Below are 10,660 nucleotides of genomic sequence, written 5' to 3'. Positions count from 1 at the left end.
TAGTGACGCTTTGCGCTTAACTCAAGAGATGTGAGTTCGATGAGATTGTACTTTTATTGTATGACTGTAACTTGGAGATGGGTTATCAGGATTAGAAAATGTATCGTTTCCAGTACCGAGAGGTTGGAACTAAGGGAGCCAGCCTGGACTCTTGGGCATATTTCAAAACTATAGAATGTTACGGTGTGACAATTTTACCCATTTTTTCCGAAAAATGTCCAAGAAAACAGGTTCATTATTGGTTAAATTATGTTTCTAAGGCTTTTCAAACCTACGATTTACATATCTGCCAAAGAAAATAGTGAGAAATCAATCCGTTTTTGAGTAATTAAAAGTCGAAATTTCGTTACTGAGTGACTAGATACATTTTCAGATTTTGGTACACCCATATTCTGACCTAATTTTTATCTCAGATATTCTTGAAAGTTGCATTTTGACGGCTTCCAGGAACTTTTCAGACATTTTCCTTCAATAATTAATCAAGAAAAAGTGTGTATTGCCAAAGGAATAAAAAATTTGAAGCTTCGAAAATTTTGGGGATTGTTATGGAGTGACTGTTACGGAGTGACGCATCAAACAGTCTCTCATTCCACTCGAATTTTTCATCATTTTTCATCCTGTTCCTGACTCTAAATAGTAGAATTCTTTTCAAAATTAGATAGATAACACTTAAACAAGGTAGACACACAAATTTATTGATGTGAAATAAATCAAATCTGGTACAATTCATTAGTCTTGATCACAATTATGAATAAAAATACGATCATGTGATAAAAAATCAACCCTGGGGCCTGGAGCTTACAACTCTGTAAATTTCCCTTAAAATACAGCACATTTAAATCACTGTTTGAAAAATATTAACAACTGCATAAAAATCAGTCTCATTGGTTTAACTTTCTACAAATATTACTCGGTTAAGAATCTGTTACAGAGTGACATATCATAATGAAATGTTTAAAAATCTGGGCTTATTTGTTTAAAGTTATAAACTGTACAATGTACACAGATTAACGAAAATTCAAACCTTTACACCCCACTTATAAGCAAGTTCAGGTACTTCAAACTCTATTCTTCTCCATGTTCCCGGCAAGAGCTTCGGCATACCAATAGCTCCTTTCACGTCACTAAGTTCGTAATCATGGACGTCCTCTTTGTCAGGCCATTTCCAGATTGATCCAGGTTTTCCAGCTGGTACAAGGCACCTAACGGTAAGGTTACTGCTGTCTGGCTTGCCAATAACTTTTCCTGGGTAAAGTTCACCCTCCCAGTTAACAATCACGAATTGATCAATGTTGTAAGTTTCACAGCTGTTAGAAGATGATGGTGTTTCCTCCTCTCCAATAACTGCTGTTGAAGTCGTCTGAGCAGATGATTCATCGGCATACTCTATCTTCTTTATCAAAGATCCATCAACTGACGTGCCCCTAAAGGTAAGGATGCAGCTGTTATCTTTGAAAGAACGGACAATGTGGTGCACTTTCAAGGTTCCTGGAACTGGTCTTGCTTTCTTCTGCACTCCTCTTCCATACCTGAGGCTAGATCTCCAACATACACGACATTGATTGACTTGAGAAGACTGTCAGCATAGGTTGCAAACTCCTTTGGTGTATTTATGACAACCTGATTGGACAGTATGTGTCCAATGTCAATAAACAAAATTCGTTACGGAGTGACAATGTCCCTTGAATTTGTCACTCCGTAACACAGCGTTACGGAGTGACCAAAGTTTGGCTCATCATATCTCCTCTTAAATTATAATGTTATCAATCGAAAATGTTGGAAAATCTTAGTGTAAGGTCACTGAGATACTTCAGAAAATATGGAATGCAATAGGCGTGTAGTTAAGAGAATAGATAACTTTTTGACACTTTTTTGTTACGGAGTGACAAAAAATTTTAAACCACATTTTCCCCATGTTAGCTCATTCTCCTTGATTGGGCTTTATATCAGTCTGTAAAAATTAAATCTCATATACTAACACACAAAATTTGGGTTTAGTTCAAGCAAAGGCCTAATCTAGAGACGTTATGAAGTAGAGCACACTTTTGAGGATTGTTTTAGTGTCGATGATAGAATGAGCTATTTTTGCATGATAGAGTAGATTGATGCCTCCAATATTGCAGATTTTCAAAGTATAAAGTTCAAACATTCTAAAATTTCCAAAATTGGATTGATAAAAGCATTTCTGAAATTTCCTCCAAGTGGAACCAGTTTTGAAATATGCCCTCTTGTCCAGATTGCATCGCAATAGCCCCTTGTCGACCCTCGCTCTCGTTCCTGGTAACGGTGTGTGGTTACTATGGTAACAGTGTGTAGTTGCTATGGTAACAGTGTGTAGTTGCTATGGTAACAGTGTGTAGTTGCTATGGTGAGTTGCTATGGTAACAGTGTGTAGTAGCCATGGTAACAGTGTGTAGTTGCTATGGTATCAGTGTGTAGTTGCTATGGTAACAGTGTGTAGTTGCTATAGTATCAGTATGTAGTTACTATGGTAGCAGTGTTTAGTTGCTAGGTAGTGATTTGGAGTTGCTACGGTAACCGTGTGTGGTTGCTATGTTAAGAGTGTGTAGTTTCTATGGCAACATTGAATGGTTGCTGTGGTAACAATTTAGAGTTCTTCTTCGTTGACAAATTTTAGTAAAGTCGTTTCAAATGATTAACATCGTTTAAATGAATAAAACTGAATAAAAAGTTGAAACAATAGATAATAAAATTACCCGCCATGCGCGCTACCAGAGTAGCTAGCGCAGCGCGCAAAACGTATTAAAGGATCGACAGCGAGATCATTAGCACATACTGTGCTCAAATGGCGTTCGCGCGTTACGTAGAATATAGGAAAAATTTAATATAGCAATCTAAATTCGAATCAAGATAACGCTGATAGGATGAATCAATCATTCATTGATAAGCCAGTGTGTGCTACACTCATATCGTTTCATCTACACACTAAGTAATCACTAATCTATAATGATGAAGTAGTGGCAGAAAAGTCATGCCTTGTAACATGATCAGGTTTGAAAGCGGTGCTATAGTCCCTTCGCATTTGATGGCTGAAGATTACTTCGGTGAGTCTGTTTGAGAGGTTGTGCTATTAGAGTGGAATTTACCAGGTGTAGGAGCTGCGCCTTGAGGGAAGAATGTAACCAGTTTTGGAAAACTGTCGCCCTGTCGTGTGGTAATATTTTAATTCTGTGAAAGCATGGTTCGAGGTAAAATTTATAAACAAGTAAGTAAAGTGAATCAATTTTACACGCTAAAACTTTATATAAACATGGGCTTTTAAGGAAAATAGATCATGTTAGGTCTGATATGTCTGGCCGGAGGCCTTTCTCTTTGATATGTGGTGTATGGCCATGGGCCGTTCTCTTTTGTATGATGTGGAGGATGAGAATTTCAATAGGTATATAATATTTCATGTTATATTACAAATGACGAGATCAATTTCTTGCCTGTAGACACGGATTAGTAGCTGGGTTGGTCGAGGGGGGTATACTGCATGTCTGACTGCGAATCTCAGTTAGACAACTCTGATTTCAGGAACTTGGATAGAGAGTTGAGCTTTGTCTTAATAAGAGACGTGATGTCTGATGTTGGCATTCTTGTAATCTGTGCGAATGTCTAGGGAGACTGTATCCATCAGACTTATCCTTGGTTCAGAGCAGTATCTGTTGTCCTGCATTGTGGCTGAGTAGCTGTCTGTCTGTTTGGCTTTGATTTCCGTAGATATTTATGCCTGTTCCTGGGAATCTAGGGGTGTTAGTATACACACAAGGGGGTGGACCGAATGTTAGTTTATAATTTTAGTTTAGCAGCCAATACGGAGGCAAGTAACGATCGAGAAAACAAGAAGTTTTCTAAACGCCGTCAAAAACCGAAAGATGATGCAAAAAGTGTGTCTAGTCAACTAACAGAAGGACTGTAACTGAGACCCTGGTTCTATGAATGCTGACGATCTACAATATGCAGTAGAGTGAGACAGAATACAAATGAAAGAACAGAGCAATAGAATTATAACAAGAAACTTAGCCTGTAGAGTAAAACGGCTGAGAATTCCAGCACTCATATCAGAGAGTGTCCCCATTTCTGTTGGTGCTGACTTCCCAGAGAAGCAGCAGTGTCGTACTTTATCAGAGTTGCTTGTACCAGAGCGGTAGATATCAGTCTTCGTTAAGTTGAGGGGCTACTGATGATTTCTTGCTTCTATCCTGCTTCTGTTAGTTTATAATTTTAGTTTAGCCTGAAAGCTAAGAGGGGATTAGTAAACACGCAATAGTATGATACACTGCTGCCAGCTGACTCACCAGCAACAATGCATGTCCAAAGGGAGGCAGAGGGAGAGATACCACCGTCAACCTGGGTGACAGGCCACCGACAGTGCACCCCACCTCTGTAGGTCTGAGGGCGACAGGTCAAGAACCAGGTGAGACGGATGGCATCCGACCCCCTACCTCGATAGTTAGCTTGGGGATGACAGGACAGTGCTATCCTGGAGCGAAAGTAATGCAATGAAAAAAGGGACCGAACTGCTGAGGTGATTGAGTGAGTGAGATGCTGCATTGCTACTGGCTGACTCGCCAGCAACAATGCAAGTCCAAGAAGAAAGAAAGAGAGACACTGTCCGTTATCTGGGTGAGCCACCACTGACAGTGCTCCCACTTCTGTGGGGCTGAGGGTGTTGGCTCCAAGAACCAGCGGTGAGCGAACAGCGCCTGACCCCCTCTATGGTTAACTTGAGAGTAACAGGACTATGCCATTCTCCAGGCCAATCCGTTCAGTAACCAGCTGACCCAGCACCACCTCTGATGGAAGATGTGGTTCGGATTGGACTTCGCTAGGATTTGTCAGTTTTTCTGTAGACACTAATGCTCCCTCAAGGAAAGACATGAGCCCCGGCGAAACAGACCAAAAACGTGGCAGGGATTCTCACCCTACCACTCATCCCTATTCTTTAGAGACAACAAAATTTCCAAGATTATGCTCACCTGATGTTTGGATATTAACCCCAAGGTGTACAAAAAATTGTCTGTTCTTTCTGAGTCCGCAATGAAAGAATAGCTATATATTTGTACAGATTTCCTGATTTGAGAAGTTCAGAGAATCTGCCACAACTCGAGCAGAGCTGTCATCAACATACTACACCATGATAACATCTCCCTATCATAGGCTTTGAGGTCATCGATGATCCTGGGTCTTGGCCGTCTTGCAGCATTGGAGTTAAACTGTATTATTCTTCGGTGCCATATTTAGTTGATGGTAGTGATGGTCACCATTTTTAACCTGACTAATAAAGTTTGTCTTAGCATGAGATTACAGTGTGATGATACTAGACGACCTGAGTATGAACTCTTCAAGGCAGTTCAGGACTGCAATTTGAGGTAATCCCAATGTTTGCCTCTTTCATTTTACATGTCACTGCCTTTTGTACAAGCTTGACTTAGTATAGATGGTTTTTCTAAACATTTTCTGGTTTTATCATACAAAAAGCTCCAAGTTAGTTCACTCTTACAATGTATATCAATTTCACTTCAATCTGTAAATATGGACTGTCACAATCTTTTTAAATTGTAACATTTTACTGTTGTAGAGAAGTCAGACGTCTGCTAAGAGAAGGTGCCAACCCAAACCTGCTTCTCAAGAGAAAGGGAGGACTGTCCCCCTTTCACCTGAGTGTTGGTCTATCAGGAAGCAAAGCTCTGGATATAGTTGCTGTGTTGCTTGATGGAAATGCTCATCCTAACAACCGGGCTTTTGATGGGTTAACTCCTCTTCATATTGCTGGTGAGTGAGATGTTTCTTTTTAGGAAATACTCCAGGTACATCATTGCAGTGTTATTGAGTGTTTGCTCTTATCACAGCTTTTTGATCATCTTGTAATTGTACGCTTCTGTTATATTTAAGTATTTAAATTATAGGAAACTGATTTGTTTAATTTTCAGCAATGTGGGGACACTTGCAAGCAGTTGAGTTGCTGGTTAACAGTGATGCAGACATTGAACTGTGTGACAATGAGGGGAAAACAGCTGTGAGTCTTAGTACACTTAAACATACCTTCATGAAACTCAGGGATGAAGTTAAATGACTCCAAACGGATCTTCCTTGCTACTCGCCATGATAATTACAATAACACATGACAAAAGCAAATAAAAATAACAAATGACAACTATAAAGATATTTTAATATTGTTTCATTGCAGCTGATGTTATCACGTGAGATGAACCAGTACCATGTTGCAAGATATCTGGACAAGTTACAGAGACACATTATTACTGCTGTGTGCGAGGCTGAAGAGGCGTGTAGCAGGATGGACCAGACGAGAAACAATCAGGGTTAGTATTTATTCTTAATTAATAATTAATTGATTAATCAATTGATTAATTAAGTTTTTTAATACTAGAGTAATTTTTGTTTCACCTCAAGTAATAAGGGCCGGTTATATATGGACACGTTCATTTGAGTTTGAGGATATTGGTAAATATAAGTGACCCTATCAAAAGGCACAGTGTAGTTGACTTTGTCACACTATGAAATTATTTAAACCCTTGATGGTTAGGATAATCGTCTCATCCTCTAGGCTAACTTTGTCACATAACGATATCTTAATCAGGTGATAAGATATCGCTTAAATACGGCCGGCACGGAAATGGTTACATTGTCACACTATAAACATGTGACGGAGTAAATATGGACCCCTTGCTGCCGTTTTTGACCAAATTTTTGAGTGTCCAGTTGATTGGATGGGTACATATGACCATTACCTACATATTTGACGACTTTTTTCGTTAGATGGTGCATTCAGGTTTACTCTGTCACACATTAAAGAAAATATGAGATGAATGTTTAGGGCACCCTGATAAGCAATGCTGAGTAGTGTAAGTTTAGTTGATGGCCTGGAAGTGCTGGGAATTGTTATTATATCATATAGTCGTAAGGAATTAAAACACAGAAGGCACAACCAAGTTTACTTTGTCACATAATCTTGATGATATCTGAACATATTGTGTGAATTTGAACAAATAATGATATACCAGCTCAAACCCCTTTAAATATTATACGTACTATGGATCAAACAACACTGCTAGTACCAAGCACCAGTCACATAAATCATTATCAGGTGGTAATATGTTAACAGTGTCACAATTAAACTACCGCTACATGGTCAAAACTAGGGTAATTTCGTCACACAAAATTATTATAACTCTGTTAGCTCCTTGCTGGCAAAATAACTAGTTTATCGAAATTTTTTAGATGATGAAGTTACATAGTATTCTAATAGAGGTATAGTTCTTCAAAATAGGGGCAAGACATGTTTACTTTGTCACATCAGTTATTATAGGACTTATGTAATCGTCATCAGATTAAAAGATATTTTTCGTAGTTTGGATCGATTAATACTTTAATATACCTGTAATAAAGCATCCTATGCCAATTTTTACACACTATCTTGAAATTGTTGGGGCATGAAAAGTTAATTTTGTCACATTTTCAGTGACTTTGACAAATTTAACCTAAAATTGTTAAACTTAAGCTCTGATGTTCTGGACAATATTCTAATAGAGGTATAGAAATAGGGGCAAGACATGTTTACTTTGTCACATCAGTTATTATAAGAGTTATTATAAGAGACTATTTTATTCTATATTCATTGTTTTTAATCTATTTGCGATTTCGTATAATTTTTTGTGACAATGTAAACATCAACTGATCTTAACTTGCATCAACTACATTGTCATCATATAAAATTTTCCCGCCTTTCAAACCAAAATCAGATATAAATAATTCGCCCAAAATTTAAAATTTCATATATTGTGACAGAATTAACCTCATTTCCCAATAACCAAGTGCATGTATTTGCTAACTTTTCAAAAGTGACAAAACAGCATATTTTAGGGCTATGATTGGTAGAGCAACCATCAAATAATGAGTTGAAAGGGTTTTTAGGACACCTCACAGTAAAATAGAGGTATGGTATCATGAGTGTGACAAAGTTACCTAAATATTGCCTTGTAACCGTTCGATCCGTGCCCATTAACCAATGCTGTATCATAATTGTTAGATTGACCTAATTTACTATATTTCAGACCAAGGAATGATAATTAGACAACTGCAGTTAACTAAGTCACACAAAATGTGACATTTGAAACATTATAGTGCCTAACAACAATAGATTTTCTTTCTGAGCGGTGCATATGGGAGTATGGGTTACGTGGCTAATGTTCAGAAATTCTGAACGTGCTAGGTTGATAGATGTCAAAATTAAGCCACTATCGTCAAAAACGCTATTATTTTTGTTTACCAATATCCTCAAACTCAAATGAACGTGTCCATATAGTAGATCTAGTCAAACTCTTCTCGTGGTATTTTTAATAAATTCAACCTATTTTAATTTTTTAAAGTTTTACGTGGCTTTATTCCTGCAGCATCTTTTTAATGAATCACCTCCTAGAATTTCATCTAAGTTATGGCCTTTTCTTTCTTCAGGTTTTATCAAAACTTCACGCAGTCAAGTGTGTAAGTTGCCGTTCACCTCAATACCTAGAATCAGTTAAAATTGTAAAGATACATGGTTATATATATAGAGTCTACACAAGGTGCTGAAATATGGATCTTAAGTGATGAAAAACTGCACCACATCCTAATCCGACCATTAAGAGCCATTCTAGGTATCACGTGAATCAACCACAGTGCAGTATTTAATCACGTCGGCTGGATACAGGATATATGGTGGGACTGACATTAGTGTCAGATTGTTCAATGTGCCGAGGAAACGAACAGTTTCGGGATGTCCTCTCATTATCAAGGATTGGTGGAGTTTTGTCACGTGCTGTATTTACTAGTCTCTGATTGGTAGAATTTGTGGTTCCGGTGGTACATTTAAGATTAGAGTGGATCTATTGGATTATAATAGACAAAGTCTAATTACTTGGCTTCTAGGAAGATTAAAACATTAAGTTACACGTGTGGAGGTATTAGACACATGTGTTAAATTGTGTGGGGTGGATTGTTACACTTAATCTCTGAGTGTAGTGCCCAAGCTGTTATCACGTGTAATTAGTGTAATTAGTAATTAATTATTTATATACAGTGCTCTCTTCTAGCTCAGCTAATTATTGTGACCAAATTTAAAGTAAAGTTTTTGAGTGACATGGCATTTACATATTTATCGAAACTTGGATTCAGAAAAATATTATTCATCATAAATTCAATTTATAATAATATTTTTCATGATGTTCATGCCACCGACAATTTATCATAAATTGTCGGTGACATGAACATCATAAATGGTTTATGTTTTGTTGAGTATAAAATTTATGTTTTGTTGAGGACCACCCAGCCGAATACTCGAGAAATCGTGAGGGTAAATGTGCAATGTAGTACAGCGAAAAGCAAAAACTATAATGGATGGTTACCGTAATTATAATGGGTGCCATATGCCTAGAATGAAATATTTACTTACTTGCACTTGTGTAGGTCTGTAGAAGCATTAGTATCGGGCGTTGCCTGCTACAGGCTATCCCGAAACTAGAAGCTTGCTTTAATAATGAGGACCAAGTCGTTGTTTACTGGGAACAAACAATCACTTGTATGAGTTTTGGCGACGTGCCGCTATACTCGAAAGGAAGGAAACTGCTTATTTACTGTTGATATGGTTTAGTAAAGTTGGTAGAGGGCAGAAAAAGATATTACCAGAGTTATAATAGCCTCGAATATTTGTGGAATGTGACCCAAATCTCCGCCATCAAAACTTAAGTAACTCTTAAAATGGGCAGTTAAGAATGTATCATGCTGTTTCGATAGTAGTCTAGTGGTATTCTGGTATAGTCTCAGGTCAATTTACATATTACAGCGAACATTTTGCAGCCCTGTTATTTTCTCAGCTTGTTAGCTTGAGTTAGATACTGTGGAGGTGATCCAAATTATCGCTATCAAAATAGAATTAGAAATAACTTCGAATAAGAAAGTTACTATGTTTTGCTAATAATGTCTTAAATAAACGTGGCCATTGCGAACTTGCTATGATTGCTACAGCCATCTAAGCTACACAACTTGAGAAGCCAACCAAGCATGATATAATGTTCTCAACCACGAGCAAGAAGGTAACCCCTAAGTTCCATGCCCGAATTTTCACCCGAATTTTTCACCCGAATAAAATTTGCCCGAATTTTTAACCCAAATTTTTCACTTCGACTGAAATATTCGGGCTAAAAAAATTCGTGAACTTGCGCACGAATTTTTTTTATTTCACTCAAATAATACAGTCGCTGCGGTTGTAATCAATACTATAATTGCATTTCCTTGTCCTAAATGTTTCTGGGATTACCTAACGCATATCATCATAACACTAATGATCACAACGCTATTACACTACACATTGATTACACGATTAGCCATTTTATTGAGGAGCTGCATTGAGTCATTTTCGGGTTCCCATTTCAAGAGCCAATGTTTTATTATCTGATATCTAGGTTCTTAGGTTGTCATTACTTTTTCAAGGGATAGAATATTTAGGCTTGAAGTTTGTGAACTATTTAAGGATAATAATATAGCCATATTTTGTTTTGAATAGCAAGTGAAACAAACAACATTTATGATTTAAATAGATTAATAAAAATGATAGAAGTTAATTTACATAATATCAATATCAATAAATAAATAAATTAAT

The 10,660-nt window shown here is 37.3% G+C and overlaps 1 long non-coding RNA gene across 1 annotated transcript; it reads left to right on the top strand.

The window, feature by feature from the left end:
- Window positions 1–5,702: 5,702 nt before the first annotated feature.
- On the top strand, window positions 5,703–6,313 carry LOC134821934 (uncharacterized). Its single transcript, XR_010161088.1, has 3 exons — window positions 5,703–5,778; window positions 5,937–6,022; window positions 6,194–6,313. It is a non-coding gene; the product is annotated as an uncharacterized LOC134821934 (long non-coding RNA).
- Window positions 6,314–10,660: the final 4,347 nt, after the last annotated feature.

The sequence above is a fragment of the Bolinopsis microptera genome, chromosome 10 (assembly GCF_026151205.1).
Source record: "Bolinopsis microptera isolate Bmic1 chromosome 10, MBARI_Bmic_1.0, whole genome shotgun sequence".
Lineage (NCBI taxonomy): Eukaryota > Metazoa > Ctenophora > Tentaculata > Lobata > Bolinopsidae > Bolinopsis > Bolinopsis microptera.
The sequence above is the reverse complement of the archived record's forward strand: the minus strand, read 5'-3'. Positions and strand labels throughout refer to the sequence as shown.